This window comes from Gossypium arboreum, chromosome 8, assembly GCF_025698485.1.
Source record: "Gossypium arboreum isolate Shixiya-1 chromosome 8, ASM2569848v2, whole genome shotgun sequence".
Taxonomy (NCBI): domain Eukaryota; kingdom Viridiplantae; phylum Streptophyta; class Magnoliopsida; order Malvales; family Malvaceae; genus Gossypium; species Gossypium arboreum.
The window spans coordinates 103,175,789-103,191,236 of NC_069077.1; positions in this window are offsets into that span (position 1 = coordinate 103,175,789).

The following is a 15,448-nucleotide window of genomic DNA, read 5'->3' on the forward strand; positions in this document are numbered from 1 at the left end:
TTAAATGTTTTAATTAGGAAAGATTATAAATTGAGTTTAGTGTTCAAGGAATATTTGGTTGGACACCTAGTGCCAAACGTGTTCAAACCCAACTTACCAAGTACATAAATATGATAATGCTATAATGGTAGACTTAATTGGATTTCGCATTTTGAGTGATGCGTTTGACTCTTGTGTCGATTTGGGACAATATGTGTACTATGTGAAACTAAATGATGTCTATGAAATCCTAATATGCAAGGTATTAAGCTAGTATTATGTTCGATGGGGCATGAGTAGAGCATATGTATAATGCTTGAATAACTAGTTAATAAAATCATTCGCACTTAATTGTATAATATACATGTATTTAATCGAATAGCTAATTTGATAAGTTATTAAATAAGATCTATTTGTTTGAATCATGCTCAAGAGCTAAGAGGGTCAAAATCAGATAAAGGAAAAGAAAAAGCAATCGAGTAGCCTATCGCAACTATTCAAAATATCCGAGGTAAGTTTTAAGTGATTAAACGTTGAGTAAATTCAATCATAATAGAACATAATGAGTTGATTTAATAAAATATGATGTGGCCATGATATGTTTTAAACTCAAATGGTAAGTTCATAAGTGTTTGGACTTGGAAATTTAAGAGCAAATTGTAATAATTTGCTTAGGACAGCAGCAGTAACGTGATTTTAGAAAATCACCATAAATTATTGGTGTGGAATTATAGGCTGAATAAAATATGTAATCAAAGCTTAATTAGTCTAGTTCCTTATAAAAGAGGCCGTGTGAGCAAAGCAATTTCCTATAAAGAGATATTTAAAGTTGTGTGAGACGGTGTCAGAATGACTCCCAAATCCCCTGTTCTGTTTTTAGAAAATCGTTATAATTTGTACAAAAATGGTTATAAGGTAAAATTTATATTCTTAGACTCCTTAATGAGTCTAGTTTCAAATGAAATTGAATATAACACATTTTGAATTCTGTACAATGAGAAATCTGATTCGTAGTGAGGAGTGGTCAGATTAGTCAAACAGTGAAACAGGGGAAAACTTGAAGAAATATCTGGTATTTATTGGCCACACCTAAAATTCTGAAAATTTTATGGATGAAAGATACATGAGTCTACATTCGGGGAAAATTAACGGCAATTGATTTTGAGTTTTGTAGCTCCAGTTATAAACAATTTAGTGACTATTGCTCAGGAAAACTGCTTGTAGTGAATATGTGATTTTGTTGTAAACTTTGATGAAACTATTTGAGTTGCTTATAAGCTATTGCTGAAATTGATGTACAAGAAAAATATGAAATATGTATGAGATGTATATATGTGATAAGGCCGAATGGCCAATGTGATGAATGTGAAAGTGCATATATGAGATAAGGCCTAATGGCCGATGTGATGAATGCGAAAGTGTATATATATGTGATAAGGCCGAATGGCCGATGTGATGAATGTGAAAGTGTATATATGTGATAAGGCCGAATGGCCAATGTGATGAATGTGAAAGTGCATATATGAGATAAGGCCTAATGGCCGATGTGATGAATGCGAAAGTGTATATATATGTGATAAGGCCTAATGGCCGATGTGATGAATGTGAAAGTGTGTATATATGTGATAAGGCCTAATGGCCGATGTGATGAATGTGAAAGTGTATATATATGTGATAAGGCCTAATGGCCGATGTGATGAATGTGAAGGTGTATATATGTGATAAGGCCGAATGGCCAATGTGATGAATGTGAAAGTGTATATATGTGATAGGTCGAGTGGCCAGCGTGATGGATGTGGAAGTGTATAAATGTGATAAGTCCCGAAGGGTATTTGTGTTAGTACTATATCCGGGTTAAAACCCGCGGGCTTTATCGAGAATATTATCACCGATTAATGACCGTAGGCTTCGTGCTCGTACTATATCGAGCTCTAATGACCCGATGACTACGTGTGGAGATTTTGTCCGGTAAGCCTCGAACTAAAGGTTTTTTGAAGATTCAAGTGAAGCGTAAGATTATGAGACTTCACGGTGACAATTAGTAATAAATCGTTCAATGCGTTAAGTTGGTCGGTATGTATTTTGAGATTATATTTAAGTTTGATTTAGACTAAATCACAAGGTCGTTATGTGATGCACATGTGAGTAAAGAAATGAGACTGTTCTATGATTATTGTGCATTTGGTCAATGTGGAAAGTCGTAAAAAAATATGTAATGTACCTATGATCATAAGAGGTCACCATCAAGTGAGAATTTATCGCCTATTACATATGATGAGGCGTGCATATTAGGAAAAGGGATGGTATGCCGAAGGAAGAGTGAAATAAAAATACGAACAACTATGTTATAATTTGATTGTTATCCGTTGACACGGCTTAAAACTTACTAAGCATTGTAATGCTTATTCCGTGTACTTTGTTTCCTCTGTTTTATAGATCTCATTTGGAAGCTACGGGCTCGGGGATCGTCAACAACTAGTCACATTATCACCATCCTTTGTTTGGTACTGCTACGTTTTGGAATATCTTATGGCATGTATAGAATAGACTAGTAGTGAGAGGATATTTTGGTTAATGTATAGGACTACCCTTTTGTGGTAGGTCATGTACCTTCGGTTTTGTGTAAATTTGGATAGCCATGCGAAAATGGCTTAAGTACACTTTGATCATAGCATTATAATCGTTTTGTATGTCGTCCGTCGAGAGGTATGGAAATGTTGGTAGCGGTTAGTCATGGGAATGGTTATTCATAATCACTTTTGGTATATGTATGACAAACTCTAGTTGATCCATGGAGGATCATGAAATAGGTAAAGTTTACCTTAAAAATAGATCTGGCAGCAGCAGTGATGTGGATGTGAAAATCTCTAAAAATAGTAGGAATGGAATTAAATAGCGAATAAATTATGTAATCGAACCTTGACGAATCTATTTTCATAGGAAAGTAACGAAATGTTCATATGAATAGTATATTATGAGATGTTAAAGTTTTCGTAAGACAGGGCGAGAATGGTTTCGGATCCCCGATCGACTTTGGAAATTCATTATAAATTAACCAGATACATTTAGAAGTCATTATATGTATAGATTCCTTTTTGAGTTTAGTTTCTATAGAAACAAAGCGGCATCGATATTGAAGCCCATGCAGGAGATATCGAAATCGTAATGCATGAAGGTCGTAGTAGTCGTACTGTAACAGGGAGGCTTTAACTAATAAAGCTGTATTAATTGGCCCCACCAAAAATTCTAGAAAAAAAAATATGTAGATGGATATATGAGTCTAGTTTTGGGGAAAAATTACAAAACTGATTTTTGAGTTGTGGAACTCAAGTTATGATTTTTAAGGTGACAGTGACGTGATTAGCGATCGTCTGGAAAATTTTTAAATGGATGTGAGAGTAAATGAATTAAGTCGGTTAGCACCTCGTGTTCGACTCCAGCAACGGTCTCGGGTACGGGGTGTTACATACAAGTCAATTCAAATGGCCAAAATTATTACCAAAACATAACCCACATGACCAAAGTCCCTATACATGCCATATATTAAAAATACCAAAGTTCATAGGTACCAAGTGATAGGTGGATAGTGTGGAGCGATCTCTGATGATCCTCGAATCCGAGCTAGCTTGATAACAATATAAAACATAGAAAATAAATGATGTAAGCTATAAAGCTTAGTAAGCTCGTATGACATAAATTCAATATAATCATAAACACATAATTCAACAATTGATCATAAGTATAAGAATTCACATCAACTAACAAACCTCTCAATTACTCGTTCACAAAACTATATACTTCCTTCACCATTTCTTCAATTCAGAACTAATATGGTTTATGCACATACTTGTACCATATCATCCCAATCTCATACACGTTCTCGTCTTTCTTTTACCTGTTGAACCATTCGGAATAAAAGTCGGATACTCAAGGTTTTCGCACGATAAGTACCTACACCATGGCCTGAAGCCAAATCAAGGTAACTTATCTCCAAAGTGTAGATATCATGGCCGGAAGCCAAATCAGTATAACTCACACTCGAAGTGCTATATCATGGCCCGGAGCCAACTCAATGTATCCCCTAATGACATGTCACTAGCAACCTAAACTATTCCTAAGGTTCAACTGGGATTTCGAATGTCAAATTGTCATCGAATCACTATCGTTCATATCCAAAGTCTCATATTTGCAATTTATACAATATGAAAGCATATGAAATACATATATATTGAAATTTATCACATAAGAACTTACCTTGAATGTGGAAACGACAAAATGAGTCGATTAGTCGAGTACTTTTACATTTGAGCTATTTTACACATTATCCCCTTCACATTTTTACAATTTAGTCCTTAGTACACAAAATCACAAATTCATGCAAATTCCAAAACACCCATGCTTAGCTGAATTACCATTATACCCCTAGTGCCCATATTTTTCATTTATTTCACATTTTAATCATAAAGTTTCAGTATTTCTCAATTTAATCCCTATTTTGGATTTTTACTAAAAATCACTTAACAAAACTTGTATATCTATCAACAAGCATTTATAATCTATCAAGAAACTTCAAAATACACATGTATTCATCAATGGCATTATTCAAAATTTTTAACAGTTTTGCAAAATAGTCCCTGGGCTAGCTAGTACTAGTTGCAACAATCACAAAAACATAGAAATTGTGACACCCCGTACCCGATACCGTCGCCGGAGTCGGACACGAGGAGTTCACAGACTAAATTCGGTTGTCACACAGACCATTTCAACATTTCCAGACAAGCTGGCTAACTGCGTCACTGTCACCTTAAAAATCATATCTTGAGTTCCAGAACTCGAAAACCAGTTCCGTAAATTTTTCCTGAAGCTAGATTCATAATTCCATCTACAAATTTTTTTCTAGAATTTTTGGTCAAGCCAATTAGTACAGTTTATTAGTTAAAGTCTCCCCTGTTTCAGGGTTCGACTACACTGACCTTTGTGCGTTACGACTTGGATATCTTCCTGTACAGGGCTCCAACACTTATGAAGTTTGTTTCTAATGAAACTAGACTCAAAGGGGAATCTATACATATAAGGTATGACTTCTAATTGTTTCTGGATAATTTATGGTAAATTTTCAAAGTTGGAGCAGGGGATCCAGAAACCGTTCTGGCCCTGTTTCGCGAAATATTGAATATCTCTTAAAATCCGACTCATATGACCGATTCGTTTCTTCCATATGAAAGTAGGTTCATCAAGGTTCAATTACATAATTTATTCACTATTTAATTCCATTCTTACTATTTTTAGTGAATTTTTCACATCCAAAACCGAACATTTATGCCATTTTCGCATGGCTAAAAGGTTACATACCAAATTTCAAACAAACATAATAACCTATACATGCCGAAATGTTCTCCTAAACCAACTAAGAAGAAAGTACCAAAAGTTGCTAGCCGGTGTGATGACTTCGACGACGGTCCCGAGCACACAAAATGGATCAAGAACCTAAAAGCAACAAGTAAGCACACCAAATGAGTACATAACTCGATGAAGTCATAAGCATTACTCTACCGTCCAACAATAATACTCATAAGGGAAAACGAATAATCTGAAAATCAAATTTTTGCAACCATAGCGAACGATGCTAAAATCTCTTAAATTTCTTTTTGGTTCGATCTCATGCCAAGTCAGCCCCAATCGATTTAGATCCATTACCTCAAATTGGGACACACGATGCACTAGATGAATTTATGCATTCACCGCACAACATCCATTTCGAAATTTGGATAGTAGCTCAATCACTTACCTCGTTCATGCACAATTTATATCGACAACCGAATGTTGCACACATCGTGCTTATTATGTTCGCACACATAGTGCCATAATAAATCGCACACATAGTGCCATAGTAAATCGCACACATAGTGCAATTGAGATTCCCTCATGCTTCAATCTCCCAATCGGCACACCTAGTGCCTCATAAAGTTGAGCTCGCACACTTAGTGCCATACATCTCAAGTTTGCACACTTAGTGCCAATCTCGTCACCGTACTCACTTATTGCTCGCACACTTAGTGCCGAACCAAACTCTCTACACATTTCACTACCCCTTTTTCATTCAACAATATCATCTTTCCATACACATACATTTGTATACATTTCATCACATTAAACACATTTGCATAGGTATTTCGATCATTTAATCAATACCAAATATATGCTTAATGACTTACCTTGTGTTGGGCAAATAATTCCAAGTCGGCTACTCAATGACCTTGATTTCCCTTGTTGGATGCCTCTCCTTTAGGATCTTGAGCTTAAACAAATAAAGGAACTCATTCAACCGCTTTGGTACATACATTGGTATCCACATTTTAATGATCTTATGACATACTGAACAACATGGTAAAATTTTTATCTTGCTACCTTATGTTCTTGGCTATTGGCTAATAGCCTTATGCAATTACCATGCTATCAAAAATCCAATCACACATATACATATACATATTAGTATATTAGGTAACCACCCTTACTAACTACCCATTTTAGTTGATTTTATACAATCAAAGGCAATATCATAAATGGGTATACATATATAGCGAATGTGCTAAAATTGATCTAACATCACCTATACCCTTGATTGAATGGCGAATACCTATACTATCAATTATAGTATCATTTTATTCTTTCAAACACATAGTTCCTCCCATGAACACTTGGCCGAATTTTCTTTTCTCTTCTAGCATAGCTTTAATATTTCATACACCCCATTCGGCCCTAACCATTCACTTAACTTATGTGTACAAATTCCATCTCAAAATTAAGAGTTGCAACTACAACTAGGTTACAACAATGCTCATCAATGACCGAATGTCTAAGCACAACTATACTACAAATTTATCCAACATCATTTAACTTTGCCCCTCACTATTTTTTTTCTAAACATCAAATACAAAGTGATTTACATATATATTAAACCAACCTTGCTAGCACACAATATTCCTTTACCGAATGTCATAAACCCGAGCCACATATATCGTTCATCAAGGCCCTTCATTGGCCACATTCGGCACCCCCCTATGAACAAACCAATTTCAACCTTCAAGAAAAGTATATGTACCAAGAGCTTCAACTACTTGGCCAAATACCAAACCTCCAAACAATCAAATTTAATCCATGGAATGAATAGAACTTGAACTAATCACCTCATTTATATCTAAATTTCCAAGGATTTCAAAGTGATTACCTCTTCCTAAGCATCAACCGAGCCGAATCATGCACAAAAATTTTCCCTTCTTCTTCCTCCTTCAAGTCACGGCAATGGAGAATAGAATGAGCATTTCTTCTCTTTTTTTTTTTTTCCTCTTTGACTAACATTATTTTATCTCCAATAACCCAATATTTAATATAATATCTAATTAAGCATGTATATTGCCCATCAATATTCCTTCTTGGCCGGCCACTATAAATAAATTGGGCAATTTGACATGCAAGTCCACCTTTGAGTTAACATGCACTATTAAGCCATTTAAAATTAGCCTATCATATTTCACCATGTTTCACATTGATCCCTATTTAATAATTTCTCATACAATTGGTAAAATTAGAGAATGAAACTTCCACATGTGCATGTACACACAAAATAAGTATAGAATATAACAATCAATTATTTTTTTATGACTCGGTTTTGTGGTCCCGAAACTACTTTCCGACTAGGGTCATATGTAACACCCCAAACCCGTGACCGTCACCGGATTTGACCACGAGGTGTTACCGGGCTTACTTTACTTATTCCTCTCTTGGAAATTTTTTTTTTTGTTTTCCTTTTTACATTTCGAGCGGGCTAGTTAACTGCATCACTGCCACCTTAAAAATCATATCTCGAGTTCCAGAACTCGAAAACCAGATCGTAAATTTTCCCCGAATTTAGACTCATATATCCATCCATGGATTTATTTCTAGAATTTTTGGTCGGGCCAATTGGTACAGTTTATTAGTTAAATTCACCCCTGTTTCAGGGTTCGACTACACTGACCTTTGCGCATTACGATCTGGATATCATCTCGTACAGAGCTCTAATGCTCATGCCGTTTGTTTCTAATGAAACTAGACTCAAAGGTAAATCTATGCATATAAGGCATGACTTCTAATTGTTTCTGGATAATTTATGGTAAATTTTCAAAGTCGAAACAGAGGATCCAGAAACTGTTCTGGCCCTGTCTCACGAAATCTTGAATATCTCTCAAAATACAGCTCATATGGTCGTTTCGTTTCATCCATATGAAAGTAGACCCATCAAGCTTCGAGTACAAAATTTTCTTAGCAATTAATTCCACTTCTACTATTTTTGGTGATTTTTCGATCTCATATCACTGCTGCTGTCCGCAACAGTTACTGTAGTAGACTATGCCAATTTCATGAATCTTTCCTTGGCCTTACTAATCATTCATCATACATGGCACAACTATGGCCACCTTATCAAAATTAAGGTTTCTAAGACCCGTGGCTATAGGTTCTAGCATCCCACTCAAGCGACCACATAGGCCATTTTCACATGGCTTAAAGTTTACAACCCAAAATTCAACAAAACAAAATAGCCCATACATGCCAAATGTTCTCCTAGGTTGACTAAGAAGACAATACCAAAATTGCTCACGGTGTGATGACTTCGTTGTGGCTCGAGCACACAAAAAGACGAGTCCAAGAGACCTAAAATGGGTGACAAGAAAAACACCGAGTGAGTTTATAACTCAGTAAGTCATAAGCATTCGACAACCATCCATTAATAAAATTATCACCACATGAAACAATAAACGAGGTTAGGTACTCCATCCATGTCGAAACTATACCATAATTCCTCGGACCTTTCGGTTCAATCTCATACCAAGTCATACATCCACATTTCATATTCTATTCAATAAGATATTTGAGGCATTTTTACACACCAACTCATTTTCACCACAATCATACAATTGCAATCATCACATAGATTTAAAGCTTACAAAGCTCATCCCCGAACATGAACATAGTGCCTATTCGCCATGAGCTCAAGGTACTTACCCAATCCGCTGTCCGTGATCAACTCGATAATATCGCACACTCAGTGCCAATAGTGATGCAAAAGCATATAGTGAGTCCGCACACTTAGTGCTATATAATCAGCTTCGCACACATAGTGCTATATAATCAAATTCGCACACTTAGTGCTGTACAAATTTTAAACCCGCACACTTAGTGCCAATCTTGTCACCGTGTCCATTTATACCCGCACACTTAGTGCGAGACCAATACTTTATGCATTTTACTACCTTTATACATTCAACGATGGCATCATTCCATACACATACATTTCCATTTACACATCAATTCATTAAACACAATTGCATATATATTATGATCATTTAAATCAATACCAAATATATGCTTTATGACTTACCTCGGATGTTGTCACACGTCTTCAACGGCTATTCAATTACTTTGTCTTTCCCCTTGTCCAACTTTGATCCTTTGAGTTCTTGAGCTAAATCAAACAAATTTACTTCTCAATCAAACACACACATCGGCAACCATATTTTGCTTTTAACACATTCGGTCACTTGGGTGACCTATTTAACTTTCAAGCATTCATTTCAATTCTTAGTTAAATAATGCGAATACCATTAACTACTAATGCCACACACTCACATATGCATAAAATTAACCCCTACATGACCTATAGCTCATTCGGTCATTCGTCTTTCAAGCTTATCAAGCTTCATATCATGCTTCCTTGGCGAATATACATATAAGCACAATGTAGCATTTTATTCACTTCATGATACATTCGGCCTTGGCATAATTTTCATTAAAATCCTATTAGCCACTTTTAAAATGCCAATGTTACAAGAAAGGTTACCCAAATTCACATTCGGCAACTACACATACACAAGCCAATTTTTCTTCCTATCATCAAATTTAACACGAATCACAAACTTAAACCCTCAATAGCTACTATGGTAGAATAGATCCTTTCTATTCCATATAACTACCATAAATTTAAAGTATTTAAATCAAGTTCATGAGTTTCTAATGCAAGAATTAGGCCAACCTACTAACCTTAACACCCACATTCGCAAGTGACCACATACACACTCTCATGGCAATTTCCATATTACCAAAATCCTCAATACACATATTCCCCTTATTCAACTTCAATTTAAGCTCCCTACTCACAAAACACAAGGAATAGAAATCATCTTCTAAGTTTCCTACCTTAGCCGAATGGCCAAATCACCACAAGGATCTAAATTCACACATGGGCTCAATCAAAGACCTATCCATCAACTAAATTTTATGAAATCTCAAAGAATTTACTTAAAACTTACCTCAATCAAACAAGTAGAAGACCGAATACCTAGCTTCTCCCCCCTTTTTCTCTTCCTTTAGTTCATGGCAAGAAGAACAAAACATAACCAAATTTCTCCTTTCTTTCTTTTATCAATTTCCCTTCTTCTATTCGGCCAAGACACCCAAGGATGAGCAACAAAAACTTTTTTTTTCTTTCTTTCTTTGCTTAGTCACGGCAATGGGGCATCCACACACATTATTTCCTTTTTTTTTTTTGTCAACATTTTCTTTAATGCTAGCTTTTTATTTTATTGCTTCATACATACCTCACTAACCAAACATGTTGGAAACATGTTTCCTTTGCCCATCAACACCCATCTTGGCCGGCCACTATAGAATAATTTGGGAAATTTGACATGCAAGGACAACATTTCCTAGTATGCATCAATAGGCCACTTCAACATTTGCCTATCACATTTCTAAGTTTTCTCACACAAGTCCTATTTAGCAAAATTCACTTACAATTTTCAAAATTCAAACATGAAATTTTCACACATGCCTATGTACATATAATGAGCATCAATTATGATGGTTAATTATTTTTATGACTTCGGTTTAGTGGTCCCGAAACCACTTTTCGACTAGGGTCAATTTAGGGCTGTCACAACTCTCCCCACTTAAGAAATTTTAGTCCCAGAAAATCTTACCGTAAATAGGCTCGGTATCGCTCTTTCATAGAGTCCTCAAGTTCCCAAGTGGCTTCTTCAATTCCGTGTTTATGCCACAACACTTTCACTAATGGGATTTTCTTATTATGCAGACTCTTTTACTTCAGCGATCGAATGCGAACCGGCTCTTCTTCATAACTCAAATTAGGCTGAACCTCGACCTCAGATGGAGTAATTACGTGTGTCGGGTCAGACCTATATCGTCGAAGCATCGAGACATGGAAAATGTTGTGAATCTTTTCAAGCTCAGGGGGTAAAATTAATCGGTACGCTACTGGCCCAACTCGTTCGGATACTTCATACGGACCGATGAACCTCGGACTCAATTTGCCCTTACGGCCAAATCTAAGCACCTTCTTCCAGGGTGAGACTTTGAGAAATACCTTGTCTCCAACCTGATATTCAATGTCTTTTCTTCTCAAATCCGCATACGACTTTTGGCGATCCGAAGCAGCTTTCAAACTTTCACGAATTACTCGAACTTTCTGCTCGGCATCCTTAATCAAATCAACCCCGAAGATTTTACTTTCACTAAGTTCAATCCAGAATAATGGGGTACGACATTTACGACCGTATAAAGCCTCGTAAGGCGCCATCTTAATACTTGATTGAAAACTATTATTGTAAGCGAATTTATTCAAAGGTAAATACCGTTCCCATGAACCACTAAACTCAAGGATGCAACATCTCAACATATCCTCGAGTATTTGAATTATCCGTTCGGATTGGCCATCGGTTTGGGGATGAAAAGCAGTGCTAAAATGCAGCTTGGTACCCAAAGCCTCTTGCAATTTCTTCCAAAATCACGACGTAAATCTTGGGTCTCTATCCGACACGATAGAAATAGGCACCCCATGCAATCGAACAATTTGGGAGATGTATAATTCTGCCAATTTATCGAGCGAAAAATCCGTGCGGACAGGGATAAAATGAGCCGACTTAGTCAATCTATCAACAACAACCTAACCCAAGCAAGGATGCGTCACTGTATATGACAAACTCTTTCTGGGACTCATTTGTACTAATCTTGGGGCCTTGGTTAAGCAGGTTTTAGTCGATTGAAACTTTCTTGACAGCGTTCCGACCACTCGAACTTAACATCTTTTTGGAGTAGTTTCCTCATCGGTGCAGCTATCATCGACAAACCTTTCACAAATCGTCGGTAGTATCCGGCAAGCCCCAAAATGTGACAACCCGAATTAGGGCCTAATCGGAATAGTGGTTTCGTGACCACAAATCCGAGATAGAAATAATTGTTTTATAATTATTTTGGGGTTTATGATATGATTGCATGATTGTGTGAAAATTTCGTGATGAAATTCTATGCCTAAAGTGCTTAAATTGAAAGTAGGGACTAAATCGAATAAGTTGCAAAATTTGCATCCCGAAGTTTTAGTATGAAATTGTTTTGGAATATTAATTAGGAGGTCTTAAATAGCAATTTGACCAATTTTAAGTTCATGGACAAAATTAGGACATGGAAGGAATTTTGAAAGTTTAGTAAGGAGGGCATTTTGGTCATTTGGATATTAAATGAAATAAAATGGGAAAAATAACACAAAATTGATCATCATCCTCCTTAGTTGCTGCGAATTCTCCTCTCTCCATAGCTAGGGTTTCTTCAATTTTCAAGCTCCATAGTAAGTGATTCCAAGCCCCGTTTTAATGTTCTTTACGTTTTGGAATCCGGAAGCTCGATTAAGCTTATGCTAGTAATAATTTAACCTAGGGTTCACATTTGGAAAAATACCCATAGGTGAAATTTGTGTATTTTGATGTTTTATGATAGAATATGAGGTTTTAAATTATGTTAAATAACTTGTGCTACTCGGTTTTAAGTGAAAGCGAGTAAAAGCAGCATAATCGGTAAAAATACCTATTGTTCATAACTATATGATAGAGTGAGAATTTGATGTTGTTGTAGAAGAGAAAATGTTCAGCATATCATAAAATATAAGAATAAGGGCTGAAATTAAATTCCGAGCCTAGGGGCAAAATTGTAATTTTGAAAAGTTAGGGGAAAAATGTAATTTTTCCATGATGTGATTTTGGATTGAAATAAATAGTATGAGTATTAAATGAGCTAAATGTGTTATTATAGATCAAGAAAGGCGAATTGATCTCGAGCGGGGAAGGAAAAAGTTTTGGACTAAATTGCAAAATTTCCACATTTTGCACCAAGGTAAGTTTGTATGTAAATACTACAATAATTTCATGTACATTCTTATATTTCAGCCTATTATATAAATATACTAGCTGATGTTAAAATATAAATCGACTATTGGAAGAATGGAAATAAATATAGAGAGAGATCCGGTTGAACATTGGAGAGATCGAATGAAATAGAGGAGCGTAGCTAGGTCACATGTATGATGCTGAGTGCACATCATGTGTACAAGAAAGCTACGAGACACCTGTAGTAGCTAGGTCACATGTGTGATACGAGATGTATCCCATGTAGACAAGAGAGCTACGTGAAAGATAAATGTAGCTAGGTCGCATGCGTGATTCCAAGTGAAGGACACCATGTAGACAAGAGAGCTACGTGAAAGATAAATGTAGCTAGGTCGCATGCGTGATTCCAAGTGAAGGACACCATGTAGACAAGAGAGCTCTGAGACAAATCGGTTGGGTCGCATGAGTGGTACTAAGTGTTCACCATGTGTACAAGAGAGCCGAACTAAGCGAAGTATGATAGTGGGGTGTGTGTTTGAAACCATTAAATATCGAGGATTGATCCGAATTGTTCAACAGGATGGTTTTGTGGTGATATTGTGGTTTGGACCTACACTTATGGTGAATGAAATGTGGTGAAAATGATTTGTGGTATATACATATATAAGATAAAATGAGGTTAGCATAAAGAATGTGTGAAAGAGTGAAATTAGCATTAAAACTGTTTTTAGATGGTAGCAGTGACGTGATTTTGAAAAATCACCAAAAATAGGAGGAATATAATTAGAGGTTGAATAAGATGTGAAATTAAAGTTTAATGAGTCTACTTTCATATAAAAGAAACAGAGCAAGCAAAGGAATTCTATATTTTGAGATATTTACAATTGTATGTGACTTGCTCAGGATGAATACGTGATCCCCTGTTCCAACTTTGAAAAATCATTAAAAATTGTACAAAGCAAATTAAGAAATATAGTTTACATGCCTAAATTATTTATTGAGACTAGTTTTAAATGAAATAGACTTCAGTGTTGTTTGAATTGTGTACTGAGAGAAATTCAATTTGTAGTGAACAGAGGTCAGATCAGTCGAGCTGTGTAACAGGGGAAACGTTAGCTAATAAACTGTACTAATAGGCTGAACCAAAAATTATAGAAAAAAATTAGCAAAAACCTTTATGAGTCTAGATTCAGGGAAATTTTACGGATTTGAATTTCAAGTTTTGTAACTCGAGTTATGATTTATTTAGTGAATATGACGCAGCAGAGACAGCTTAATCAAAGTGGAATGAATAGTGAAGTTAAAGTAGATATACTTGAATTGTTGTGTAAACATGTTAGATTTTTTTGTTTTATTTGTATTTACATACTTACTTTCTAAGCTATAAACTTACTTTGTTTCTCTCTTTTGTCTTATAGTGTTCTTGACTTGCTCGGGAGTTAAGGATCACGAAGATCTACCCGCACTATCATACTTTAGGGTATTTGAACTAAACGTTTTGAATTATGGCATGTATAGTAGGCTTAATTATTTTGTTACGTGTCATATTTGTCTAGGTTTAAAATATTAGTTCTGATACTCGACCAGCTAATTTGTACAAGCCATTAAAGTTGGCTAATATTGTTCAAGACATATATTATCGATGCACTATCAAATTGGATGACATATTTATATTTCGATTATGTTTAATGGTATGTGTTATGTTACGGTAATACCTTGTATCTGTTAAATGTGACGTAGCAGGTAAGGGTGTTACATTTAGTGGTATCGAGCTATGGTTTAGTCGGTTCTCGGACTAATAAAGTGTGTGTAAAAGTCTAGCTATATATGCCATAAAAATATTGTGATAGTGTGGTGACTCGATTATTCTAAAGCGTGTTTTGTTTTAATATAGTAATGGATCTGAAGGAGCTGCGGTGATGATCTTTGCTAATGTCGCCGGCTCCCACAAGGGACCGCTTGTGGAAAATAGAACTGAGACATTGAGACAAGGAGATGAGGCTGGGATGCCTTTCTCCAAATGATGAACAATTGGTATCTTGAATTTATTGAGCAAATCCAAATGCTCAACCTCCTCCACCCCTCCTATACCTCAGGCGATTCCTGTAGCTGCTCAAGGCATAGATTTGGTAAGAATGAACAAGCCTCCGGTTGACAAGATTCGAAAACAAGGGGCCGAAGAGTTTAGAGCAAAGGTCGATGATGATCCTAAGAAAGCGGAATTCGGCTTGAAAATTCTACCGTGTATTTGATGAGCT